Consider the following 26,166-nt stretch of genomic DNA (forward strand, 5'->3'; position numbering starts at 1 on the left):
TTATTTAATCTCATTGGCTCAGCCGAGCCTAACAACTTCCCTCCATCCCGTCTAATAGTTTACAAACTCCAATTTTGAACCTTGCATTTCATTTTCTTTCCAATTCTTGTTATATCATTATCTAAGATATTACATTTCTCAGCCTGAGTAGGTAACAATTTCATCTTACAAATCTTCAGATAACCCTGCTAGTGGTGTTAATTGCTTACAGTTGTCTTTCAAAAATAATATAAATTTATTCCTGTCTTTTTGGAATGCTTGCTTTCGCTGGTTCCGGATTCTTCCTGTCACTTCTGCCATTTCTTTATTGTCAATATCTCTTTAGTTCTGTGTGACTTCAAAACGGTCAACAAAAGTCCATTTCATCAGCATCACTGTCTTGTTTTTAGTTATTTCCCCCCATAATTTTTAATTGAAGCTTTTTCATAATACAATACAATAAAATGCAAACTAATCCTTATTAAGGATTTTTAAGTTGCTTTTTTGCATAAATGGGTTCACATGGGGGAAAGTTCTGCAGTGCAAACATGAATCCTTACCCTGACAAAATGAGTTACTTAGTGTTCCATTGGGTACAGCCCATATAGTTAATTGTAAAGGGACCCCTGACAGTTAAGTCCAGTTATGAACAACTCTGGGGTTGTGGCACTCATCTCACTTTACAGGCCGAGGGAGCCGGCATTTGTCCACTCCACAGACAGTTTTTCTGGGTCATGTTGCCAGCATGACTAAGCTGCTTCTGGCACAATGGAACACCAACACCAGAGCAGCGCACGGAAACACCATTTACCTTCCCGCCAGAGCGGTACCTATTAATCTACTTGCGCTTTTTGGTGTGCTTTCGAACTGCTAGGTTGGCAGGAGCTGGGACCGAGTAACTGGAGCTCACCCAGCTGCGAGGATTCGAACTGCCGACCTTTTCATCGGCAAGCCCAAGACTCAGTGGTTTAGACCACAGCACCACCCGCGTCACAATGTATAGTTAGGCTAAACCAGGCAATGACTGGCCTGAAGACCACCTGTGGAAGCAACTTTAGCAGACCTAGGCCTGATAGGAGACACATAAAAACCCCAATCACAAAACTTGAGATTTACTAAAGAAACATAGGAAACAAATAAACACTTTATTCTTAAAACCACAAACATCAATTTGCTTATTTTCAGCATGCTCACTTTCTGATGTTGCTTGTTTGATGTCCAAATTTTGGAAGTGAGATGCCTCCTGGTGAACTCAACAATGGATTCTTTTAGACAGGCTGTCTTGTGAGGTCTAACTTCATTCTTTTCTCTTAAGTAGATCCCTCAGGCATTTGGCCCAGTGTAAAGGAGGATTTTATTTATAAAAGGCAAAACAGTTTTGTCGACATAAGCACAGATGTGCTTGAGTTAAAATATTGATCACATCTCACTGCCTGGAGGCCCTTTGAGATATTTACTTCTTCTGGGTATCACTAACCTGTTGCTTCTCCAATGCTGAGAAAATGTGCTTTGTGCATCAATTCTCCAGTCACGCAACCTCCATCGAGCCTTAACTGTGCTCTTTCTTTCCCCACAAAGAAAGCTCCTGCCTGCCATCAGTCATCGTTGTCCCCCATGGGAATAACTGTAGGTTCATTCTTACTCCCATGCTTCTTTTCCTTTCGTGGAATGTCACCATCCTTTAAAATCTGCAAGAGAAGGTCCCATTTCATGTCCCATCAGCCTAAGTTCCTCAAGTCTTGGAGTCCTGTCTGCTCTGGCATACCAGCAGTAGAAATATCTCTCTTGATTCAGGGAAGTCCAGCACATTAGGCAGTAGGGAACACAATTGCATGGGTAGAACAAAGAGATTGTGCTGGATCCAAGAACATAGCCAGTATAAAAATGTAAGAACAAACCTCATGTAATCAGAGCACAAATCCATTTTGCAAATCAGGGCCTTTCTGCACAGTGAGGCAGAGATGTTCTTTTGTACAATGATGCCCGGAAGTTAGCTGCTATAGGCAATGTTCCCTGGATTTGGGACTATGGTGTAGCATAGCTCCGCCTCAGTGTGGACAGTTGTAACAGTCTGGAAGGAGCAAATACTTTCCCCATTCAACACTGCTGAGTAGGTAGAAATCCTGCGAGAGCATGAGTGACCTCTATGGCTCACCCTTCATCCAAACACATGATTCTCGAAATATGACATGGAAGCCAGCTGTTTGAATGAAAGAATTCTCACTGGGCTAACACAGCCCCTTTCGCTGTGAGTCTAAGCATTTGAATCTTGGTCATGTTGACAAACTTTGACAGTGAATCTGGGGATAGCCTATTTTCCCAGAATAATCCAGTGGGTGCAAACACTAGGGACTTTCTGATCCATGTCACATTCATAACTTTACCCATAAACCTGTTCAACCTGTTTCCACATATAATCTCATTTTTAAAAAAAATGCATGAAAATTTACATTTAAATGCAATTTAAATGTATTTTATCTTTAAAATATGTATTTTCTCTCAAAAATATGAATGATGTATTTTTAAAGCACATCAGAGCATTTGCACAGGGTGAAATTGAGTAGATAATTTACAAGCAACACATTTGTCCCAAGAGAGCAGGTCAGTTTGGACCAAAATTTTCAAAGATCAGATTCCTCCTTCATCTCTAGCAGACCCAGGTCTCACTTCTAAAAGAGGAACAATAGAAAAAGCAGCGAACAAGAGATAAATGCACTCTGATGAATGTGAAGCAACACAACACCTACTAGAAGCAAATTAACCTGCAGTTCAGAGACGACCTAAGACCCTAATAACTAGCTCCAGCCTACAGAGATTTATAAGGCTGCATACAAACTACAAGTTTAGCCTGTCATGTCCTTCTACATAAATATGTATTGACATTTCTGCTTGATGGAAAATGGACCATATTATAGAGCAGAAGATGGGAAGCAAATCTGAGAAGCAACTGAGAAGAGCACTGCTGTGGAGGGTCCTTGAGCCGCCATCTGCTCTGCTGTAGCTCCACAATGAAATGAAGATGAGGAGCTCTTGACATGTAACAGAAAGATCAAGGACTGCAAAGGTCAACATATTTTTTATGTTTCTTCTCTGCCTGTGAAAATTTTGAAGAAAAAAATCAATTGCAGTTCAGTTACTTTATTATTTATTTGTTAATTATTACTTATTTTAAATATCTGGAGGGGGAAACCTGTCATGTTATCTCTCTCAGACCTGCATTTTTAAAATCTCTATAACCATGAGTGTGCACAGAACATTTCATTAGGGTATACACTCAGGAATTTATTTAAAAGATGAACATTTGTTGAATATATACTCATTCTCAATCAATTATAAAGGACATTTTTATGAACTAAAGAAACTATAACTTAACTAAACTTACTTTGTTTAAATTAACAGCTAAACTCTACAATTCTATGATTTACTTTAAAATACAAACTTAAAAAATGAGACACAAAATACCATATTTTTACTTTAGTGATAAACAAGTATGAACCTTTGTTCATACAGTCAATTTTCATGACCTTTATATTTAACCAAATAATGAACTTCCCCAAATTGACCAAAACAGATTAAGGTTTATTCATGTCTCCTGTCCTGGAGAATGAAACATCACTACCAGGTGTTATGGCAAAGGCTCAGCTGGAAAAAGAAGCCCTGTATATGCCCTCCAGGTTGGAAAGATCTAATGGGCAACCTGGATGGATTGAGATGCTACAGAGGGTTCATCACTAAGAAGGCAAGCATCTGCATTTCAGTGGTTTACCACATGGGGCAGATACACACAGACTCCAGAAGCTTTTGACAGTGACACAACTCAGGCACATAACTATTTTGCGCTATAATAAAACTTGGTATTTAAACACTTAAGCAAAAATGCAAAACTTCAAAACATTTGGAGATAAACTTGCTCTGGTTGTTTTTTTCTTTTCTTTTCTTTTTGGTTGCTCTCTGCTTATCAGTCAAAATGACGATTATAATTTCATTTGCATTTAATGTCCCAGCTCTCTCTTTCTCCCCTCTACATGGTGACCTCAATTATTCCCACAAATCAGATTAGCCTTGTTGACTTCTGCAATTATGGCGAATGAAGAAACGAGCTCAGTCTAAGCAATTGTTCTCAGGGCCCTGCTAATCACCAACTCTAATCCATTTTGGCAGAGGGGGAAAAGAATTTCCTCGATCTGAACTTTAAAGCATCTGGAGCTAAATAAAACTTGGCAGATTTTCATGAACTCCTTAAGGAACTCTGGAGATGAGGCTCACCTTAGTTTTGACTTGCTGACCACAGCGCAAGGCTGTAGATGACACATGTTTATAAATAATCAAACCTCAAATTGCTCTGAGTTCCTGTGCAGAGCTCAGAATTGGAAAACAGGCAAGGTAGGATGGGAGGATGCTGCGGCAAAAAGGGGGCTTGCTTGTTTCTTCGACTTTCTATTCTCGTGAAACCAAATCCTACAGTGACTCAGTAAACTAGCTGGGGAGTTGTGACCATAACTGCAATAATGATACGAGACATCTCATAGGAATTTAGAAAGCTGCCTCCTACTGAGCCAGACCACTGTCCTATCAAACTCAGTACTGTCTACACCAACGGCAGTGGCTCTTCGGGAGTTTGGACATGGCACTTCCCCAGTCTTGCCTGAAGATGATGGGGATTAGACTTGCATGCAAAGCAGATGTTCTGTCACTGAACTCTGGCCCATTTTCATTGCTTTAATGAGGACCGCAAGCGTACTCAACTCTAGCCCTATTTAGGTATTCATCTTCCAGGCTAAATCAACATGTGAGGGAGATCAGGTATGAGTGGGCTAGCTCCACCCACCATCAATAATAAAAATAATAATAATAAATTTTATTTATATCCCGCCCTCCCCAGCCGAAGCCGGGCTCAGGGCGGCTAACAATAATCAAATAATCAAACAATCAAATAATCACACATTCAAAATATTCATTATAAAAATTAATTAAAATCAAATTACTGGCAACCAATTAAGCAATATTCTATGCAGGTTGCCAGAGGAGGGAGTCAGGCTGCGCCCTGACCAAAGGCCTGGTGGAACAACATCCTTCTTGCCCTCCATGATTTGGTGGGGTACTGTCTCTTGTAGTCTCTCCATGTTATGCAAACTTGGGAAACTGGTACACAGCAGGTAAGCAAGTAGAACAGATAGTTGCCCTCAGATTCATGGAAGGTGATTGTGATGGGTGTTCACAGCTATCAAGCTTGCTTGCCCTCACTTGTGCCAGCCAGCATGTAGATTTAACCTGGAATATGGATATTTGAATGGGACTTTTAACATAGCAGGATCCACAAAAACTATGACACTGTGCAAGATGCTACAAAGGCAGATGCTACCTCACAGCCACATCTGCCTCGAATCAGTGTAAGCCATATCTGGCCAGGCATGTGCTACCCCCTCTGCACAGACCACGTCAGATGCTGAGAGAATTATTCCTGAGTGGCTTTCCACCCCTCACAACTCTGGGTGGATGAGGCAGCCAAGCCCATACCCGTGTCCCACCACTCTAAATTGGAGATCTTGGATCTACCAAGTCCCTCCACCATTTTTTCTGTCTCATTCACACATCTTAGGTAAAGGTAAAGGGACCCCTGACTATTAGGTCCAGTCGTGACCGAATCTGGGGTTGCAGCACTCATCTCGCTTTATTGGCCGAGGGAGCCGGCGTACAGCTTCCTGGTCATGAGGCCAGCATGACTAAGCCGCTTATGGTGAACCAGAGCAGCGCACGGAAACGCCGTTTACCTTCCCACCAGAGCAATACCTATTTATCTACTTGCACTTTGACGTGGTTTCAAACTGCTAGGTTGTCAGGAGCTGGGACTGAGCAATGGGAGCTCACCCTGTCGCAGGGATTCAAACCGCCAACCTTCTGATCGGCAAGTCCTAGGCTCTGTGGTTTAACCCACAGCACCACCCATGTCCCACATCCGCCACACACATCCTAGCATTGCTTTAAAAGAGCACATAAAGCACACAGAGGTCCCATTGGTAAAGGACAGGAGGACAGGCTATGTACTTATAGTTCCTTCATATTTACAAGGGTGGTTTCAGATTCCAAGCCTGCATGAGACAGTTTCATGGCTACCTCATGCAGGAGAGGGAGTTTAGGGGTATATTGGGAAACCACAAAGTACATTTCCCCCTGACTATCTCAACTGTGCCTTCCACTGACTGGAGTCACGCAAGGTTGCTTAGACCCAACAAAAGTAGTATTTGGGGTAGAGCATGATGGAGGCCCCAGGTTAAATCCCAGCATCTCCAGGTAGGGATTTCAGTCTCAGTGTGCAAAGACTGCCTTTGGCAACAAACAACACATCAGAATCAAGAAAAGCAAAGAGGCACCTGTATGCATCAATGGATATGTAAATTATGTGTATTATAAAGGAATTAAATTTGCATATAAATATTTCATGTTTTTAAAAAGAAAACTTTGTTGTAGAGAACTAAGGCAAATAGCATTAATAGTAAGATCCTGTGCTGCAGTGGGGTGCAAATAAGCAGAGAGAAGGAAATTCATTTGTTGGTCCATTTTCAAAAGATTCCTCCAACATCCCTTTCTCCAGGTAGGGGTGAGTATTCTTGCTATACAAAACCCTGGAGAGCTGCCGCCAGTCAATATGAACAATACTAAGATAGATGAACCAATGATCTGAGTCAGTGTAAGACAGTTTCTCACTTCCCGGAATGCCCTAGGAGAGCTGCTATATGACCTGACGTTGCATCACTCCCAGGGCATCCCAGAAAATGCCAGTAAGTGCTTAGGCTATGGAGATAGCCTCATGCTCACAGGCTTCCTCAGTGGTGGTTTTCAAGAAGAGAATCACCTTTTCCTCATCTGTCTTTGTTTAATAATCTCAGACATACAGTTAAAGTCCAAGCAAATTTACTATTGATGAACGGGAATGGGAAGAGATGGCTTTACAGTCTGTTGTTACAACTTAAAGTAAGTGCAGATGCAATTTGCACCTCTTGATCTCTTTATACTGGCCAGAGTTACTTAAAGGGCATTTTACCATAAAGAGAGACACTTTCTTACAAGTTTATTGTCACATTCCTCCAAAAGAAATAAGGACCGCAAACCCAGGATGAAGAGCGAAGCATACCAATACTTCAAATTCCTCTCCTTTTTTTTTACAGCAACATAAAATGGTCATCTAGTGCCGCGCTATCGTAAAATTAAATCATTCTCACTTGTCGTTTCATAGGGCCTATGCCGACAGATTAAAAAACTACATTGTGAAATGTAATTTCCTAAACTGAGGGTGGAAGAAGCATTTGAAATATCTTTCCTTTGCAGAGGCAGCTCAGTCAGTCTGGCTTCCTTGAGGAAGAGTTCACAGTGGGGTACAATTTAACACTGCTATTTGCCTTGTGGGTCCAAGCAACACTTGTTTTAAGAGTGCCATGGGAAACACTGGGAATTGACAACAAACAACAAGGTTATCCCTTTCATCGCCTCTTTCCTTTGGAAAATTGCTTCCACAACCAGTGTCTTAAAGATGTTAAGGCTTTTCTGTTTTAACATATAGGAGCTATGTGTGATGTTCTCTGCCTGATAGCAAAAGTGCTCTTCCACTGATGGAAGGTGAGTTTTAATTCCACACAGTAGAGCAGGCATCCCCAAACTCGACCCTCCAGATGTTTTGGGACTACAATTCCCATCATCCCTGACCACTGGTCCTGTTAGCTAGGGATAATGGGAGTTGTAGTCCCAAAACATCTGGAGGGCCAAGTTTGGGGATGCCTGCAGTAGAGGAATCCAAGGCAAAGACTGCACTAGCAGAAACCCATTGCACAATAGATTACACAATCTGTTGTGCAAACAAAGCTACCAGCAACTTCTGTGTTCTGTTATGCAACAATATTCCACAATGGATACTACCCAAGATTCCTACTGATGAACATTAATCACATTATGATTAGGTGCTAGAATGAAATGCCATAAGAAGTGTGATGAATTCAAACTCTTATTTGAGCCAGAGCTTAAAAATTCTCGGCATGAGATTTCCCCCACTTTCCATTCCATTTTTCTTTCTTTAGTTTCCTCTGCTCTCTGTACTAGAAAGCATTGCAGCTCACTGGTAAAGAAGGACATGCTTAGCATGCAAGAGGTCCCAGGTCCAATCCCTGGTATTACTAGGTAAGGCAGTGAATGTATCCTGTCTGAAACCCTGGAGAGTCTTTGCCAGTGAGTGTTGAAAATACTAAGCTGGACAATGGACTGACTTGGTATAAGGTAGCTTCCTTTGCACCTCCTGGATTCTGGATTAGTTTGTACAATGAATTTTGGAACTGGGACATGCACAGTTTATTGTAAGACTTCCATCCCTGCCCCGCCCCGCCCCCCAAAATCACTTACACCTTACTCTCCTCGTATCACTAATTTGCAGATTAAAGCAACAACCTTGATGCAAGTGCAAACAATGTTTCATATGAGGTTTTACTGGTGTGTGTTTCTCCCCCTTCACTATATTTGCATCTTTTGCTCTGTTATGCTACTGACACTCATGTGTGTGCCAATGAAACTGCTGGGAAAGGAGGGAGGGAGACAGGATTCATGCTGTGATCACATTCACATTCTTTGCTTGGGGTGTTTTGCTGAGACACTCATGCACACTGGAATAACACCACTGAAAAGATTCTTGGTCGGTCTTGGCATGGTGAATTCATCCAAAACATCTGGAGGGCACCAGTTTGGGGGAGGCTGTTGGGTGGGATGCATGGCTAACTGTTGCTCAGAGGACCACCAAGTGAAGTACACATTACCAACTAAAGGCGGTGGGGTGGGGGGCAGTAAGACCATTAAATTTAAAAAATCTAATTACTGTATTCATTTTATGCCCCTCTCACCTTCCTTGCCCACCATTTTGAATGTGCCATACAATATATACAATGGAATCAGTATAATTAATAGTAGGAGGCAGCATATCTTTGTATACCAACTGCTGGGGAAAGTGATGTTGCACAGAGGTCTTGCTCCTCGGCTTCTCATAGGCATCTGACTGAGCTAGTGTAAGAACAGAATGCTGAGCCACGTGGTCTCTTGACCTGATCCAGCAGGACTCTTCTTAAATATGTCCACACACTAAATAGGTAAAAAAGTAAAGGACCCCTCGTCGGTTAAGTCCAGTCAAAGGCGACTATAGGGTTGCGGCGCTCATCTCGCTTTCTGGCCGAGGAAGCTGGCGTCTGTCCACAGACAGCTTTCCGGGTCATGTGGTTAGCATGACTAAGCCGCTTCTGGAACACCGTGATGGAAACCAAAGTGCACAGAAACGCTGTTTACCTTCCTGCCACCTATTTATCTACTTGCACTGGCACGCTTTTGAACTGTTAGGTTGGCAGGAGCTGGGGCAGAGCAACGGGAGCTCACTCCATTGCGGGGATTCGAACAGCCAACCTTCCGATCGGCAAGCCCAAGAGGCTCAGTGGTTTAGACCACAGCGCCACCCGTGTCCCCCACACACTAAATGGGCAATTCTGATCCACACATATATGGATATCCAACCATACTTGGGTTCACATACACACAGGAATTCCTTAATAACTGCTGTATTCTCTGAATTAGTGACGGGATCCTGCCACCTCCCCAACTTGCTTCCATGAGCCCCAGTCTGCCACACCCATTCCTTTCCACATATTTGCCAGTAGTGACACAAATAATGGCAATTTCACTGGAAACCTCCCTGAAAGGACTCCCTAGCAACTTGAATATGTACTGTATCCCAAACGCAAGGAACCCCAGGACATGTATTTCCCAATGCACCTGATATCCATACTAAGCAGTCAGGCATCCTGGGAAAATGAATTTTCGAGAGTCGCTTCCACCTGGTATGTTGCCACTGTACCACTTGAGTTTTCAGAGAAGGAGCAAGGGACATAGTTCCGTTGGGCATTTAAAGCTCAAGCAGAGGAGAGCACTTGGGGAAGTGGTGTCTGAAATGGAATCTAAACTCAAGAAATTTATATCTCAAGCCAGGTGGGGAATCAAAATTCAAGCAAAATCACAGATATAACCCCAAAATATAGAACTTACCGTATTTTTCGCTCCATAAGATGCATTTATCCCCTCCTAAAAAGTAAGGGGAAATATGTGTGCGTCTTATGGAGCAAATGCAGGGGGGCAGCGCTTCCCCCCACCGCCAGCCCCACAAGCTCGGGGAGCAGTGGAAGGCTGCACGCCTTTCCGCTGCTCCCAGACCTGCTCCTTGGGGCTGGCGGTGGGCTTCCCCCCACCAGCCCCGAAGAGCAGGTCGAAAAAAACCCAAAGCCTCCGGAGCACAGCGGGAACACAGCGGAGCACAGCAGTGAAGGCTTCGGGTTGCCTTCACTGAAGCCTGGAGAGCGAGAGGGGTCAGTGTGCACCGACCCCCCTCGCTCTCCAGGCTTCCAAGGTAGCTGCCTGAAGGCGACTGAACGCACCTAGAACTGCACCTTGTTTTAGAGGGGGAGAACAAGGGAGAAAAAATTCGCTGAAGGGGCGCTGGGCAGAGAGGGGGAGATTATTTTTTTCTTGTTCTCCCCCTCTAAAACAAGGTGCGTCCTATGGTCAGGTGCGTCCTATAGAGCAAAAAATATGGTAATCTACTACATGATACATTCCAGTGTCTGTTCATATAGTCTTTAAATCTGCAGTCACCAAGCAAATGCTGAGAATTCAGGCAAAAACGCATCCAGATGTGATCCAGCCCCAACTTGTTTCACATTTACATGCTGGCTTATCTCACAGAATAACTGGAATTCTTCCAGCATTGTAGCCGTTTCTTCCTGTGAAACTAGCATGCATTAATCCATTTCCAGTATTCTTTTCTGGAACGTATCCGGGGATGGGGGGGGGGGAGGAAGCACAAATAATAAAAGGAAGGAAATTGAGGAGGAGAGCTGGTGCTCATCAATATTTGCACTGACAGATTGCTGTTTTACAAATATCCTCCTGGGACGACCCTTCTGCTAGAGAGCGTGTCAATAGCAGATGCACACACAGCTGCAATAGCCCACTGGAACATTCAAGACAGCGAAATTTGGCAAGGTGGAAAAAACTTCAGGGACTAGTTTGGAATGTCTCTGTTTATATTGTACTTATATGAATCTCCAAAGCCATGAGAATAGATACACTTCCTGGTGATCACAGATCAATGCATAAGTGACAGGAAGGAGTTAACATTTTTAATCAAGACTGCTGGCCAATTGCGTTAAGCACAGAACTAGGGATAGGGAATTATTTCTTTATGGAGGAACTCAGTACTGACCACAGGAACTAGCAGCAGCTCTCTAGGGTATCAGACACGACTGCTTTCTTAGCCCTACCTAGAGATGCCAAGTGAGGAGGAATTAAAGAACCTTTTAATGAGGGTGAAAGAGGAGAGCGCAAAATATGGTCTGAAGCTCAACATCAAAAAACCCGAAGATCATGGCAACTGGTCCCATCACCTCCTGGCAAACAGAAGGGGAAGAAATGGAGGCAGTGAGAGATTTTACTTTCTTGGGCTCCATGATCACTGCAGATGGTGACAGCAGCTACAAAATTAAAAGACGCCTGCTTCTTGGGAGAAAAGCAATGACAAACCTGGACAGCATCTTAAAAAGAAGAGACATCACCTTGCCAACAAAGGTCCGTATAGTAAAAGCTATGGTTTTCCCAGTAGTGATGTATGGAAGTGAGAGCTGGACCATAAAGAAGGCTGATCGCCGAAGAATTGATGCTTTTGAATTATGGCGCTGGAGGAGACTCTTGAGAGTCCCATGGACTGCAAGAAGATCAAACATCTCCATTCTGAAGGAAATCAGCTCTGAGTGCTCACTGGAAGGACAGATCCTGAAGCTGAGGCTCCAGTACTTTGGCCACCTCATGAAAAGAGAAAACTCCCTTTAAAAGACCCTGATGTTGGGAAAGATGGAGGGCACAAGAAGAAGGGGATGACAGAGGACGAGATGGTTGGACAGTGTTCTCGAAGCTAAACTGACCAAACTGCGGGAAGCAGTGGAAGACAGGAGTGCCTGGTATGCTCTGGTCCAGGGGGTCACGAAGAGTCGGACATGACTAAACGACTAAACAACAACAAAGAGATGCCAAGGATTGAACCTGGGAATTTCTGTATGAAAAGCTGATACTCTACCACTGAGTTGCAACCCTTCCCCAGTAATCCACTCCTTTAAGTTAACAAACCTAAATCCCTGCTCCCAGGCTAATACAGAGAGCAAAACATCCTTTGGATTTCACAAATTATCTGAATTTTGCAATACAGTTCTTGGCTCAAAATACATGCCAAAATTTCTTTCAGAAATGTGCATTTTATTATGAAATACATTTTGAAATGTATACATTGAAGTGAAATGCATGTTGAAATGGGTATTTTGTCATAAAAAAAGTATTATGCAAATGTTAGAAAAGAACCACAGGACAGACTTGCGAATGAGAATATTTGAAACTAGAATCATAGAATTGTAGAGTTGAAAGGGACCGCAAGGGGCATCTACAGGTCCAGTCCCCTGCAATTCAGGCATCTTTTGCCCAACATGGGGCTCAAACGCACAACCCTGAAATTAAGAGTCTCATGCTCTACTGACTGAGCTGATGTGCACAGAAAATAGGCTGGAAATGTGTCCATCCAAAACAGAAGACAAATGATGGCTTTCCAAAAAATGGTAAAGCTATGCCCTTCTCCACTGATTATTAATTATGGAGATGCTTTTTTAAAAAAAGAAAGAGCTGTCTAATATGCAAATTTATAAGTACAATTACTAAAATAAAACTGCAGGAATTAGGGATGGAGAAGAAAATTGTTTCAGTTCACATTTTAATGAAAATATGCTTAATTCACACTTCCTGAAACATTATATGTATAGAAGCACAGCTAACCTTCAAAATCTGAATGTTTTGATGCACTTCTACAACCAAATAATGTGTAAAAATGCATATATTATGGGAAAGTGTGCATTAAAACACACAGGAGTGAAAATAGTATACAAAAATGCATTGTATTTAAGTGCTTGGGAACAATGTGTCTATTAGGCAACATTGCATGCACGTGTTCAGATAAATTTATACTAAAATACAGACAAATATTCACAGGGACTCTTTTTAAGACAAAGCAGCTGCAAACTGATGTGGAAATGTGGAGAACTTAAAGCTGGGGAAATGACAAACTGAGATACAGCTAAATTGCCAAATTAGTCCATCCCTAGCAAGAACTCAGTCAAGCAGTGCAACACTGAAAAACATACAACATACTCTACCTCTCCCTGCTCACGTTTGTACTCCAAACCTTGAAAGATTTTGCACACCTCTCTTTTTTGAGTTACTGCTGGTGCATATATGAAAGCAGTTTTAAATGTAATCAATCATACCAGAGGGTTTCATTTAATCAATCAACGGTAATGCTGGAAGGAAGATATATGTTTTCATTTCAATTTCCCTGTGCTTTCTGTGTGTTGCTTATGTCTCTGATCTTAGAACTGGACAATAAGCAGGGATGTAAGAAGGCATTGTTTTCCGTTCTGTCCTGTATTGCATGCGGAGCTGTTTCCATTATGCTGGAGTTCATTTTCTGGCAAAAAAATCATCTCACTCTCACCTATAATCAGTTAGGTAAACCACATTGCCATTACATTATTCTATGGAGATGGGAGGTGATGGAATGGCAGCGTAGGTGCCAACTCCTAGGGGCTGAGGGGGCTTTGCCCCCCAGTAAAATATTTGAATGGAATATTGCAATATTATATGGAAGTATGGAATATTATTTATATATGGAACTATGGAACATGGAAGTATGGAATATTATATGGAATATTGGAATATTATATGGAAGTGAGAGCTGGACCATAAAGAAGGCTGATCGCCGAAGAATCGATGCTTTTGAATTATGGCACTGGAGGAGACTCTTGAGAGTCCCATGGACTGCAAGAAGATCAAACCTCTCCATTCTTAAGGAAATCAGCCCTGAGTGCTCACTGGAAGGACAGTGAAGCTGAGGCTCCAATACTTTGGCCACCTCATGAGAAGAGAAGATTCCCTGGAGAAGACCCTGATGTTGGGAAAGATGGAGGGCACAAGGAGAAGGGGACGACAGAGGATGAGATGGTTGGACAGTGTTCTTGAAGCTACCAGCATGAGTCTGACCAAACTGCGGGAGGCAGTGGAAGACAGGAGTGCCTGGCGTACTCTGGTCCATGGGGTCACGAAGAGTCGGACATGACTAAACAACAAACAACAACAAAAATATTTGAGAGGCCAGGACCCCCCCCCAAAGTTGATGTGCATTGCCATTCAGATGGTGTGCATGCACTGCATCATGCAGTTGATTATGTGGGGTGGGGCCCCTAGAGAGCCGAGTTCAAGAAAACCTGTTGTCCAACAAGTTTCCCAACTCTGCTATATGGCTTTCTGCTCCTAGTAATCAGAGAAAGTAATGGGAGACGATTAGCATTGCTTTGGAAGTTTGCAGAAAGAGCCAGAACCATTTCAACTTTTAAATATTAAGCAGATATGTTATGACAAAACCCGAGAATCCCTGACAGACATCATTTACATTTGTAAAAGGTCACTTACAAATGTCAGTGATGGGTGATTTGAACAGGAATAACAGTCCTCCTCTTCCCATGCAATCTTTGAGCAAAGGAACGGGGCGGGGTGGGGGGTGGGAGAGACTAAGTGCTAAAGAGATCACATGTGATGTGCAGGAGGTTCCAGCTGTAAATAAGTGCCCAGCTGCCTTCAAGGCAAAGCTAGCCACAGCATGGCAGTTTACTGCTGCCATCACCTCTCACTTCCCACTAGCTATGGATAAGGATGGGGAAAGGATTTTTAGGTCTGCTTTTCATAGAGAACTCACTCAATCTAACACTCCCAAACTCAGTTGCAGATTGGAATACAACAATTGCACACTTCTCTGGATTTTGTAACGTATTTTATGCATTTGCATATTGTCTTTTATAGAAAAGTTGCATACAGAATGATTATTTTACTAGTCAGTGCTCTGAAATGGCTGTATTGTGTACAAAAAGTGCATGTTTTATATGCACCTCCAAAGTGTAGCCCTCCCAAAGTTGTTGAAATGCAACTCCCATTTGCCCCAGCCTATGGCCAGGGATAGTGGGAGTTGTAGTGGCAGCATCTTGAGGGCCAAACAATTCCTACGCCTGTTGTAAACTTATATATTCAATGTGCCTGTTCTGATTTGACGTTTTGGACAAGACTCCTTTGTGCACAATATTCTTTTAAGGAATAACTGGGGGGGATCCATTTTTCAGGCAACATGGACAAATATCATTCTCCAACTTGCTCCAATGAATTTATGATAGAAGTTGGATTTTGCAGTTCAGACCATTATCCTGGTTATAGAAACATGTTGTTTTCAGAATCCTGATCCTCTGTACATAGGTGTTCTGGGTCATAGGGGATCTGAAAGTGTTGTACCAGCTAATTTGAAATGCACAATCTGACACAGAAGTTACCAGAAAGCTATTCTGTGGAGCTCCATGTGTGCATAGGAACCCCTGCTCCATAGCATATAAACTGACACAAATAATTCTCTTGAACTTTTCCATTCATATACGAGAGCTTGGTTAGTGGAGGCATTGCAGAACCCTTTTTTTATATACCTGCAATAATCTCTGGCACATAAAGAGAAATTAGCGTGACACATTCTTGGAATACAAAAGTCTGTTTTAGCAGCTTACTTATAATTTGAGAATCCTTGCCAGATCATGAAGCAGGAGAAGAACCAGCATTTTAGAAATGCCAGCTTACTCTAATCACTTTGACATTTCCAGTCATTAAAGTATGTTGTACTTGACTAATGTGAAATCCGTTTGTATTTTTTAAAAGAAATGGAAGAGCTTTTGCATCCCAGCAAGAGGTAAAAAAATGCCAGCTTTTGCTCTCCTTTTGTGTGACATTGATGGCAAAATGCCACCTCTTGTATAATTTGTCTTTCCCAGTTAAACGTGTCGCTTACCTGCAGAGATGAATGGAGGGCAAAAGAACTCATTTTTTCCACTTTTCTTTTTTGCAAAAATGCTAGCATGAGCTTTGTTAATAACTCACTCACACGGAGCTATCTTGGGGCTGAGTACATAAGAATGGAGGGCTCTGCTAGGAGTGTAATCTGGGTTTAGAGCTAAAAAAACACCATCTGCCTTGAAACAATTTAAAGAGGTTGGAGCCTTTTTTAATGGACCCTTGCTCTCCACTCTGTGACTGCTCCCAGTGTCAGCTTTCATCACAGTTCTCAAATTCACATTTGGCCCTGCTCCCTCCTGCTTACACTCACTGTTATCCATGATAATTGTTATGGTAACCAATATGGCAGGTTTGGGGGAATGTACTGCATGTACCTGCTGGCCTCTGTGAAAACAGGATGCTGGACTAGATGGGCCTTTGGTCAAATAAAGCAGGGCTCTTCTGAAGTTACTCTGGGCCTGTGCAATACTATGGCTGCAACACACTCTGGGCACCCCTAGGTTTATGTCCTACACAATCAACAAGATGGCAGAAGGAGGCACATAATATGGCACTGAACACAAGATAGTGAGATAAGAGAGGAAACTGTAATTTGGATGGAGACAGGTGCACAGGAATAAATCCCTGAGATCTGAATGTTGGTTTGTGTGTCCAAATGACCAAACTCAAATGGTTTAGACTAGAGATGGGCAAACTACCCATGGCTGATGTTGACATTTGCTTGGAAATAAGCTGAGTCTAAACTGGAAAGTCACTCCACTTATAGCCAAGCCAAATCCAAATTTCCCCAAACCTACAACTAGTCCCTGCTATGCAATTGTTTTAGCTGTTCTCATATAGCCTTGGATACAATCCAATATGTGTGTTTAGGAACACAAGAGAATGAGAAAACACCTGCAGGATCCAACCAAAGGCCCATCTAGTCCAGCATCCTGTCAGAATCGGATTTAGGGCAGCACAACGACTTCTGCTGCACTGGGCTCTGAACCTTGGGCTGTGGGCAGGGCATGACAACTGTGACAAAGTGAACTGAGCTAGAATGGAAGCTAAGAGCAGGAGGCACCCATTTTTGGCCTCATACATGGAGTTACTGAAATTTGGAAGACCCCTGATCCTGTTCTTAAAATGGCCAACCAAATGCCCATGAGGAGCCCACACACAGGTCATGGCTCTCTCTTCCCACTTGTGAAGCCCAGAAGCTGGCATGCTGCCTCCAACACTGGAGGTGGAACATAGCTAACTTTACTAGTAGCCATTGATAGCCTTATCTTCCATGAATTTGTCCCCATCTGCACTATATATTGAAGGCGGTATCATACCTTGTTTGGATATGACCTGCAGTTTACCCTCAGTGCTAAAAGTTGATAGGAGACTCCTGTTGCCCTCCCAGAGCTACGATTCCTAGAGTGCTTCAAGAGTCAGGGAACTCTGATGATTGTAGCTCTAGGAGGGGAATAGTTGTTAAGAGTATTTGCCACTCCTATAGTTTTACCCCACTGTATAATTACAAAGGGGGCACTGGCTTGATGTGCAGCGTAAATTAATAATGCAGAGTTTTTAATTGAATAAAAGCTTTACTGAGTTAAAATAAACTTCTTCATAAACAACATGGTTCCAAACAGTTTGACTGAGATTACATACTGCTCAAAACTGAGGCAGACTGACTCTCACTGAAGTCTTACAGAGAGTACAAAAGAGAAACTGGCTGCTAAGTCACATGTCAGAGTGACTCCACAGTTAGCAGTTAGGCCTGAATAACTTTAGTAGACCCAAATGATTGTGCAGTCCCAACACTTCCCAGCTTGCTTTGCTGCTTCTGCTCTCATGTGTCTTTGTCACATGACATGGCTAGCTATATTTTGAATACTTTCTACCAATTCCCTACACATCCTTCCAGTTCCCAATATTGCCTGCTTAAAAGGGCTGCCTTTGAAAAGTGCTCAGAAATTTCACCTGGTTCAAAGAGCTACAGCCAGATTGTTGACGGGGGGTGGTTATAGGGGCATATGACTCCCTTATTATAACAGCTCCACTGGGGTACCAAATAGTTTCTGGGCACATTTCAAAGAGTTGGTTATGACCTATATGGCTGAGGTCCAAGCTACCCGAAATACTGTATTCCTTCACATGAACCTTCCTGGGTTTTGAGATCTTCAGCAGAGGCCCTTCTCTTGGTCCAACCACCCGCATAGGCATGCATTGGTAGGGATGCAGGAGAGGGCCTTTTTGGTGGCTGCTCCCAGACTTTGGAACTCCTTCCTTAGAGAAGTTAGATTGACTTCCTCCTTGTTGTCCTTCTACCAGCAGGTGAATACTTTCTTGTTCCAATAGGCTTTTCGGAAATGAGTGTGTGTGTGTGTGTGTGTGTGTACACATACACAAACAAATCTATCAAAACCATACAAATAATTACAATAAAAGCAGCACAGTAAAACAATACAGTACTGTACACACAATAATTACTCAAACTTCTTTTTATTCGTTTTCTATAACCAAACAACAGCAAAGAAAGAAAAAGAAAAATAGCCAACACATACCAAAAAAGAAAAAAAAAGAAAAGAAAAACATCAACCAAATCAAAACACCTAAACCAACCAAAAAAACAAACATTAATTAACAATAAATAACATTTGACTTCCCTCCATCTCGGTTTTGGGTTATGTGAATTTTAAATCCATTCTGCAGTTTTTCATTTTTTAGCGTAAACACATCGCAAGGGTTATATTAAACCTACTGTGATTTTTATATCTCTAGAATTTGTTTCCGTATATGTTATGAATTTAGACCAATTGTCGATAAACGTTGAACCTTTTTGCTGTCTAATGTTCTGCGTCATTTTTGCCAGATCCATATACTCAAATAATTTAATTTGCCAATCTTTAATGGTCGGGGTATTTGGGGTTTTCCAATTTTGTGCTAACAGAATCCTGGCAGCTACAGTTGCATATTGAAACATTATATAATCTTCTTTCTTAATCTCCTCTCCGATCATTCCCAGACAATAATTACAATAAAAATAGCACACACACAGTTTTGATTTTATCAGTGGTTTTTTTCCCTATCATGAAAAAGGTGGGGTATAACATAAAATAATATCATCATCATCATCATCATCATCCTCAGTTATGTATATTGAGTCAAATTGATTGATCTGTGGCCTCTAAACCCAATTTCTCCATGGAAAAGAAAACAGTTGTGCTCACACAATATACTGTACTTCTCACTGATTCTTCTCCAAAAACTAATGTGTAGGCAACTTACTTCACTTCCTCTTTTAGATTCATAGTTTCTCTTAGGCCTTCTGCTGTCATTCCTAGGGCTGAGGATTTTTATGTTTTTAAGATTCACTTGATTTCACCCCATCTGCTTACTGTCCGTCTGTTGCTTCCATGGAGGCTGAGAGAAGGCAATGGTCTGTCGATAAGAATTTGTCTCAAGGCAGAGCCATGAAAATAATTCAGGAAGGATATAGACATGAGCACCAACCATCTACCTGTCACCTCAGATGATACAGTGCCATTCACTGTAAACTTGCACGTGTGTGTGCACATGCAAACTCTCTCATGCACCCATCAGGAACTCTGAATAACTGGGTAACACATAAGTTCCAGAAAATCCAAGAAGCTGTGCCATTACCTGGCTCTTAAATGAGAAGCTTGACTTAGGAAATGGACCACAGGCACAGACACATCCCTTTCACAAAGTGCCCATCTATGTGTTTCCTTACAACAATCTAAAGGACAGCCATCTCATTCATGAATTGAACATTACCAGTTAAGATCTTTTTCAGATGACCTTGGCTGGTTATCCCTGCCTTCAGAATTCTGTCCGGTGGTGACCTGGCAGAGGGCCTTTTCTGTTATGACAACCACAAGCACATGTCTGTAGCTCAGCGGTAGAGCACATGTTTTGCAAGCAGAAGATCCTAGTTTCATTTTTTGGCACCCCCAGATAGGTCTAGGAAACTCCATACAAACCCTGAACAGCCACTACCTGTCAGTGTAGATGATAATGAGCTAGAAAAACCAAACTGACTTGATATGTCAGCTTCTTATATACTTCAGTAACCTCATGATTGGATTACTGTATTGAACTCCACATGGGACTGCATTTGAACACTGTTTGGAAGTTGTAACCATGTGGTACATCCACATAATCACATAACACCAGTTCTGAAGAACTTGCTTTGGTCTGATGCTGACAATGTTTTATGGTAAGTGATGCATATGTTCTTATTTATTTTATGTAGAATATATTGCAACCAGCCCTGAGGTCATTTATTATGAATGATGAGTTTATAAATGCAAGTAAGTAAATAAATAAAGTACTCCTGAAACTCTATAGGGTTATAATGTGTGATATGCCTTTTTGGGTGAGTGATGGTTGCATACCAGTGAAGCTTTAGACACCAATTAGCTGAGCTGATGTGTGGTCACAGAATGTTCAGGATGTTATTAAGTGGTAGCAGAATTAAATGAGTGTCAAGAAATGTTCCCAGAGAGTCTGGAAGAGAACAGGAAAAGTGAGAGGTCAGTTGAGCAGGATAAAAACTTTACACTGGCTTCAAGAACAGGAGAAGTTGTATGGAGCAGAGCATGTAGAAAGTATCATCCACAGGTTTTCTGCAGAAACACACCACAGTCCTAGGGAAGAGGAGGGGAGATGATTCCATGGGATTTAAAGAGGTACTTCTACTATACCTCTTCAGTTGGTTGGTCATGCCCTCTTATTTCATTAGCTAGATGATCCAAAGCATTACAGGTATCTGCAAGCCTCTAATTCTCAGTAAGCCTACTCATCCATGAGAATCCTCTTGTAGGATTGGGATGTGAATTAGTTGTTTCAAATCTAAATACAGTTTTGGGTTAAAAAAAATTGGACATTCGCTGCATAAGAAAAGTCTACAAAAGGACTCATCCATCTTTAAAATTCAGCAAGCACTGCATTTCTCAGTATGTCTAAACAAAATCTATATCTAATCATTAACCCAAACCACTTCTATTTAATGGGCTGCCGTGGTCTATCTAATACCTACTTACACACATGGGAGGGGTGTGTGTGGATTAAATATAATTGCTCCAACCAGAAATATAATTAAAGCAAATTTATATTAATCCAGAAGAGCTAAAGAAAAGGACAATGATTTATGAGCAATATTGCTGGCATTTTCAAAAGGCATAAAGCTATTAAAACTGAATAAGTAAAAACTATTAGTTAGGGAGGCAGCTGTAATTGGATGAGCAATACTCTATGCCTTAAAGGCATTTTATTCCTAGACATGGTGGAGGGAGGGGTGGAGAAAGAAGAGGCATACATACATTAAAGGAATGTGTTGTGGGGCGTCCTATAATCCTTACATATCAGTTTGAAGGACCTGGGAATCTTTGCCCCAAATTACTGTTTCTGAAATTTACAGAGGAGGGTTCTCCATTTGAATTTCTGTCAGTGGGCAGGGTCCTCCAGTTGAAAGTGTCCTCCCTTTGAAGACCTGTTTAACACAAGTTTGGTTGAAAGATGGGGAACCTGTGGCCCTCCGGATATTGTTGGGCCTCAGTTGCCATCAGCCTCAGTTATCATGACCAATGATCAAGGAGTTGTAGTCTAACAGCATATCAGGGGCTGCAGGGTGCCCATCTCTGAAATATGCAAATTGAAATGCAGCTATTCTTCAAAAACTGAATGTATCAGAGGAGACAAGGTGCACAAATGCATTACATTAAGCAAAATTGCCTGAGAAAATGTGTATATTAGGAGAAATGAATACATACCTGCCAAGTGTCCCGTTTTAAGTGGGACATCCCAGACCACAGACACGAATCCCAGCTTCTGTTTGGATTCCAGAGTTTCCCACATTTTTTTCCAGCTCTCTGGCATAAGTCCTTGCTCCAGAGCACCAGACTGAAAGGCATGCCCCTCCTGATGCCCCAATTTTGGGGACAAAAATGTTGGAGGGTATGTGAATATTTACATGGACATTATATTTTGTGGGGGGCAAAATGATGCAGAAATTGGATGAACTGAAGACTGGGGAAAATTAAAAATGGGAACAGAATTTAACAGATTTGTCCATCCTTAATGATGATAAATCATGACGCAGTGTCATTCTCTAGGGGATTCTCAGAGCGGGGATCCTCAGAATGTCCATGGAAAGCTAAAAATACAGTGGGCTGGACTTTCAGATTCACTCACAGAACGGAATGGGCAAAGCTAAGTTTCTGACACCTTGCTAATTCCTGAAGCTCTTTGTAATGCCCAAAGATCACCCCCAAGTCTTCCTAAGAAGTGTTAAATCTGTCTTGCCTATATCTCCCCTGAATGATGGTGGAGGATTGTATGCTGGAATGGCCCTCAGAGGAAATAATAGATCCTTCCACATGGAAATATGGCTTGTCAGAGAGAAATCTTCCAGCCTTGTGAATCCTTTTAGGTATGGCATCCTTTTAGGTATGGCATATGAGACATCAGCTGCTGCCTGCAATGGTGTAGCTCAGAGATACCTTCAGCACCTGCAGCAGAATTTAGGTCTTACTAAAAGAAGCAGGGATATTGATGGTGGTCCACCTGCACAGACTTTCTTTAGAGCACATAGACTTTGGGATGATGGTGACAAAATTAAGACATTGCTTACAATTGCACACCCTCTAATTTATGCCGCTGATGGAAGATGCCAGCAGTCAGGGATGCCAAGCTCTGCTAATGAAACCTAGTTCAATTTGACAGCAGAATGATGGTGAGCTTTCAAAGCAAGTGCCAACAGTTTGCAGGTGGTTTAGGCAGCAATAATAATTGATTTATAGGGCCCTTTTAATCCTTATTTTAATTCACCTTGTGGGGATGCTCCATAATAAAACATTCTGTGGTATTTTGACTGCCAAGCTGTCCACATTCCAGAAGATCTCGGAGCAGTAAAATTCTGTACACTTGGGGGGAAATGTGTCATCTATTTTCACCTCCTCTCATGTAAATGTCTAATCATACACACTGAAGACAGATGAAAAGAATGAGCCACTGAGGGTATAACCGAGATTTTAGATATCCCCAAAGTCTATGCAGTGAATGTTCTATACCAGGACTAAGCTTGGACACTGGAACTATCAATCTACTGTTCATGTAGCTTTCTGTTAACATCATTGTAATAGGTGATCGTTGCTCCTTAGCATCCTATCTAAGATGAAGCTCAATAGCTCAATGGGGGCCGGTGAAACATTCTGAGATGCAGTAATATCGCTGGATGCAACATGCAAGAAATTTACATGGCATGAATAATGGAGGTTAAGCAGATTACAATTAAAACAGACCCATTTTGTGTACAGCATCCCCAGAAAGCTAATTTGGTTTTATATTCCAACTTGCATTATGAATGGAAAGGCACAGGTGTCAAATCGGCTCCTGCTCCTCATGCAGAGTCACTTGACAGAGATAATGTAGACAGACAGGAGAGACAAGCACTATTTTGTTCTTCTGTGTTTTGCTCAATCAAAGGGACTGCAGAATTTGGTAATGAATGCAAGCACAATACTTGGGATAATTTTACAGGTGTTCCTTTTTCCTCATCTACAGCAGTAAGTCGAGGGGGGGGGGGGAAACAGGCCGCTAGCAACCCTGGGAAGGTTATTCTGTTCCAGACATTCTCTGGAGGGTGGCATATCAGGAAACCGTTACTTTGGATGATGACTTCAAGAGAATAAATGGAAGAGGAAGAAATAGCATGGCCGGTGCCACCATTAGGCATAGTCTGGGAGGCGGCAGGAACACCTAGCGATAATAATAATAATAATAATAATAATAATAATAATACCCTTCCCACTCTGGGCGGCTTCCAGCAGAATATAAAAATGTCCTCTCTTCATCAAAATAAGTGCTGCTTCTGTTCTGCTACAGTTTGGTGCCTACTAAAACCTATGTTTGCCTCAATATCTACTATGGCCAGTACTGAAATGTCAGAAACAATGCAGAAAATAGAACAACCATTTATGTAACTTTGCTAAGTAAAAGAAAATAAACAGAGTGGGTTATGTAGATCCACCTTTAAATATGAATTTAGGAATCCTGGTGTAGTTCAAAAGATCTGGAGAGCACCATGTTGGGGAAGGGTGAGGAAGACTAACGGAATCGGACTCACCTCCATCACCAACATCAATCCTTAGTGACTAGAATTCAGGTTCCTTTGCAAACCATGACAAGCGACTTGTTTTTCTCACCTGTTTCCCCCCACCCACTGCAACAGCAAAATGTTAAGTGTCATTGGTGGGGGGGGGCAGGTAATCTAGCATGGTTTATGCTCTCCAGCAGATGATAAAAATTATAGGTCACTTCAATTAGAAGTGATTAAGCTGCAGATAACAAATTTGACTTTTCCATCCGGTTCCATCAACTTCGCCACTTGGTGGGTCGGCATAGCGACAGCATTTCATTCTGCCATGTTTACGTCTCCCTGCGATTTCACTCAACGTGTGAACTCTGAACCTGCCAGTGATAAGGTGAAATAGAAAGCTTGTTTTCTTCTAGTAAAAGCACAGAGGGGAAATAACAGGTAAGAACCAAAGTAATGGAATCTGATAATTCCCTGAACAGGAGTATTTTCCAGATGGAGAACCAAGAATACTTCAATTGTCTCTGAAAACCTGGGTAGGTACAAAAAGTGCCAGGTCATATATAATGATTGTTGGTTGTTTCTCCATTAGCTGATTTAGATGAGACAATTACCCAATCAAATCCGTGCATGGAAAAATGTGAGAATGTATCTTCTCTTTCCCTGTAACCAAGTGTACATATTCTGATATCATCCACGTATTGGGCATTGCACAGTAATTCAACATTATTTATTCTCATGATTTATTCTAACTTATATACCACTTAATCCTGTCATTTCTGCACAATGTGCAATGAGGTTACAAAAGAGAGTCAAAAGAGACAATCAACTATAATTAACCATGAAATGGGGGTTATTTAAGAAGCCTGATGAAATGCTTGTTCTTGCGCTAAAGGACAAGTGAGTTTTGATGTTCTGCATCAGAGGAATCCAATGTATTCAGATGTGCTAACAGAAACCTGCTGCACAACAGACCACAACTTCTTGTGCAGCAAAATTGCGTGCTGAGGTCCCCAAGACACCCCAAACCCAATAACTCAAACTTCACACATTATTTTTGTTTAAGGTTTTTGGCATAATTTTGGCCACAACTTTATTATCAATACAAATTGTGAGTGGTTGCTTAGGCATTGGTTAGACTATCTGTCCTCCCCGCCTTGGGGACAGCCCTGACTCCGTAGTCAGTGCGGAAGAGCAAGATCAGGGTCAACTGGAGCTGCGAAACAGACCCTCAGCTAATCCCCGCATGCTCCTTGGAACTTACACGGCCCGCACCCTGCACCAAGGGTTTGGACGAAGGGGATGGTAAGTTCCAGAATTCCTTTAACGGAATACCCGTGCAGCATTGGAGGGGCAGGCCCAGCCTATCCATACCCCTCCACCAACCAATTTTAACCAATGCCTAACCGCCAACCTTACAAGTTGTGACGATTTGCTACGCAGTAGGCAAAACCCAATTGGCACACACTAATCAGCCAAGAGGTAAATTCCTACTGGGCCCCCGCACCAAGGCGAACGACCCCATGACAGGCATAGCAAGGTCAAGCGAAGCCCAACAAGGGAGGGCGGGCGGGAGATCCGATGTCCACAGCAAAAGAGAAAGAGAAAGCTGTGGACCTTGCTTAAATAGCCACTGACCCCACCCCTAAGTTTGCAACATCAACTTTCCCCAGATAACCAGATCCTCCCATCTAAACAAGCCCTGGCTTTAACTTGCCTAGCAATCATGGGGTGCCTTGTATAGCCCCATCCGCAACCCGTGCTCTCCTTTTAGTGAGAACACGCTTTGCGTGCTGAGGTCCCCAAGACACCCCAAACCCAATAACTCAAACTTCACACATTATTTTTGTTTAAGGTTTTTGGCATAATTTTGGCCACAACTTTATTATCAATACAAATTGTGAGTGGTTGCTTAGGCATTGGTTAGACTATCTGTCCTCCCCGCCTTGGGGACAGCCCTGACTCCGTAGTCAGTGCGGAAGAGCAAGATCAGGGTCAACTGGAGCTGCGAAACAGACCCTCAGCTAATCCCCGCATGCTCCTTGGAACTTACACGGCCCGCACCCTGCACAAGGGTTTGGACGAAGGGGATGGTAAGTTCCAGA

Source organism: Podarcis gaigeae, assembly GCF_964106915.1.
Source record: "Podarcis gaigeae genome assembly, chromosome: 15".
Classification (NCBI taxonomy): domain Eukaryota; kingdom Metazoa; phylum Chordata; class Lepidosauria; order Squamata; family Lacertidae; genus Podarcis; species Podarcis gaigeae.